Source organism: Paramormyrops kingsleyae, chromosome 1, assembly GCF_048594095.1.
Source record: "Paramormyrops kingsleyae isolate MSU_618 chromosome 1, PKINGS_0.4, whole genome shotgun sequence".
In the NCBI taxonomy this organism is placed as follows: Eukaryota; Metazoa; Chordata; class Actinopteri; order Osteoglossiformes; family Mormyridae; genus Paramormyrops; species Paramormyrops kingsleyae.
Genome location: NC_132797.1, coordinates 5,031,374 through 5,034,734, shown reverse-complemented (window position 1 = coordinate 5,034,734; position 3,361 = coordinate 5,031,374).

Here is a 3,361-nt window from a genome sequence, read left to right as displayed (position 1 = left end):
GGGCTGCCTCAAAGCAGATAACAAACACCCCGTAGATGGCTGTCATTGATGGTGGGCGGAATCCTCCAGTCAAAGGAATGAGAAATGGGAGGCTTTCCTGTCAAGGCTGGTGGGAAGAAGCTGTGCAGATGGACCCCAGGGCAAGCAATCTTAGATGAGAGAATGAATTCTGGGCCACACCTCGGAACCAGAGCGTGATTATAATTAATACCAGGAAAACCAGGTGACAACACGTGTAATGGAAAAATTGAGGATCAGTACAGAAAGGGTCACATGACCCCAGACTCCCACTCCTGGGACAAACGGTTTCCTGTTAAGATGTCAAGATCAAACCTGCCCAGGGCAGCTTCTCCTCTGAGTGCTGCGGAATTTACGGGGGCTGTCAATACAATGATGACAGCGAGTTGACTAGTCTTTGATCAATTGTTTTTTTTTGAGTAACAGTAACTTAGAGAAAGTGGAAAATTGGGATTGACAGATACGATCATCTCAGATATGTGCCATCAAACGCTGCTGATCCCGTTAGCGTTAAATCTACGGCTCACACGGTGATGTCAACTTTCGACAGCATGTGTAGTATAATACTTATTATGCTACACATGCTTATTATCGTACAGTGATCAAACAACCAGTCAAGTAGTATAATTACTTATGTTTGAGCACTATTCTAAGCTTTTTAAGGTGTAATTATAAAGTACTGATGAAGTTAAAAAACAAAACAATCCCACATTTGTGTAATCCTCCACAGGGAGTCGTTGATGTGAATGAGTCCAGGACTCCTCTTTGCTTGACAGGCTTCTTGGAACGTCTGTAACAGCAGATGGAAGCTGAATAGCGGAAGCGAGCTTGACTGTAGTTTGCATATGTGGGACGAGTTTGAGTGTTTATTTCTCTCTTCTCACCTACCTACAGTGGCGTTTGACAGTCTATGCTCATCTATCAGTTTCATAATCAGCGGTAGTGATGCCACAGTTCATTTCCACACTGAATCCCTTTAATGTTTGCCTGTGAAAGAGATTCTGAAGAATGATGGTCAGATAATGAGAGGTGACTCAAGGTGCATTTTTTTCCAGGTGCTGTCACACTTTCTACCCAATTATGACAGCAGACATGATCATGGGTGGCTGTTTAAGGTGACAGAATCAAACAGGTATCATTTTAAATTCTTTTTTTTTCTTGAAACTTAGCTGAAAAGTGGACTAACCCCTCACCCCAGTTGACTGCAAATGAGTAATTGAGGATTTTCACTTTCTTTTTAAAGACAGCGAAGCCCTTGATATAACCAGCAATTATCAGACCCTGTGTCACATGCAACATTAAAGGTCCCTCAGCTTAATGACCGTGAACATTTCAGTCCCATGTCTGCTTTGGTGGGGCCGAGTGGATTTTCTGTGCAAATGCATAAATGTATCAATTATTTCCTTTTCTGTCAGTTGGATCTGACGTTTAGCTGTTAATTGTATGCAATGCCACAAGAAGTACCATGTAGAATGACTAAGGCTGATACAGGTGGAGGTCAAAGGTCAACAAACACACACATAGGGTCTCATTCACTGAACAGCTTCAGAAGAAGCCTTTGCATAGGAAAGAAACAAGGCACTTAACTGGTTCTTAAAACACCTAAGAAAAGATGTAAAAACTGAAATGTAATCGACACCAAACAAAATTATTGATTGTTGTCATTCTTCCAGGATCGGCGTCACCATGGCAACAGCTACACTACAAATGCAAACACACAAAATACGTTGGTGTCGGCACAGAAGTGAAACATAACTATGCCGTTTTTGGGAAACACTCAGCAGGGAAATGGTGGGGGTGAGGATCGGAGAGCACCAATCATAACGTGCCCTGCGTCGTGCCCGAACACAGGGGTCACCTTTCATTGGTGGAGGCTCTCTGGCCTCCCTGCACCCCACTGGCTCTCTTTAGCAGGCTGTAAGTGACCACTGGGCATTCTGGGAGGACAAAGGCTCGATTCGGACACCTGCCGGGGTGATCCTTATTTAAATATGCTGGAATGTCGAGCACAAAAGGCCAAAGGATGGAAGCAAAATGCTTATATCAAACCACAAAAAACAAAATTTGCCCTGCTTTTTAATTTCAGACATATCCCAGAATTCCTCTTCTGCCCTCTTCCTAGAAATGAACAGTATGGTTTTGGTTTGAAGCAGGACTGATGATTGAGGAGTTGACTGTGCTGTTGCTGGTCGTACATCTCCTCAGTATTGAAGTGGGAAATTTTCCAGACCTAATCTTTAGATGATCAGCTGTCAGAGATCATGGTAATATGTTACCCATACAGCTGGTACAGCAACAAAGCTCATTTTGCAGTGAAATCCAAAACCTTTCCATGCAGGCAATACAGGACTGAGATAAGTAAATTGCACAAATGAACTCCTATTATAAAAATCCACTTCTACCTGGGGAGACAGAACATGGATGGTTGCTGATCATAGGGTCTGCTCTTGGACCCTTGAAACACATACCAAAGTCGCTTCTGAATTAATCAATCTGTATATTTCTTAGCATAAAGAATAAACTAATATGTCAATTATGATATAAGTGGTTTTAATAAATGCTATGCTTCGTTCATTGAACTCGGTGACGAGTTCTTACAGGTGGGGGCGTCTACATCAGAAATTCATTATGTCTATTTAGCATTTTTCAGTGTCCTCCCTCTGTCCAGGGTTTTCCCCAGCGGTCAAATGCCCTTCTTGAAATGTGAGCCGCACTTGCAGTGATTAGATGTCTGCTGTTTGTAATTTGTTTAACATGCTCACTAATTGCTGTTCCTCATCTTGTATGACAGGACTCCCTGCCTTGTAACACGCTTAGAAGCAGGTGATTTTCATTAGAAGCCTGAGCACCCATCTCCCATCTCCTGGAGGAACTTACTACTGTAGGCAGAATGAGTCAGTCAGTGTTGCTATTTTGAAAGAGGGAGTCCAACCAAGCAGATGGTAACAGGTCATCTACACTCTCAGGCCATTTACAGCAGGTACTGTAGTGGTTTCTGTGGTGTATCAACAAAGGCAGGTGTGGTCCTGATAGGATATGTGATCCCGATTGATGGTCCGGTCGGATGCCGCTAAATGTGTAGCTTTAGTCTGTACAGCTATTAGGCCAAATTACAAGAGTGATGATGGATGGGTAAAGCAAAACACCACTACACTTTAAGTGCTTATTTAATGCGCATAATGAGCACGCAGCATTATTCTAGGGTCATGACCTCTCATACTGCACTTGTATTTCAAAAAAGTAAGTAAATGCATTACCATTTTAAAGCAGGGTCGGCTAATTCCGGTCCTGGAGCGCCGCCGGCTTGCAACACGGTTAGCAGATTTCCCTGTTAAAACACATC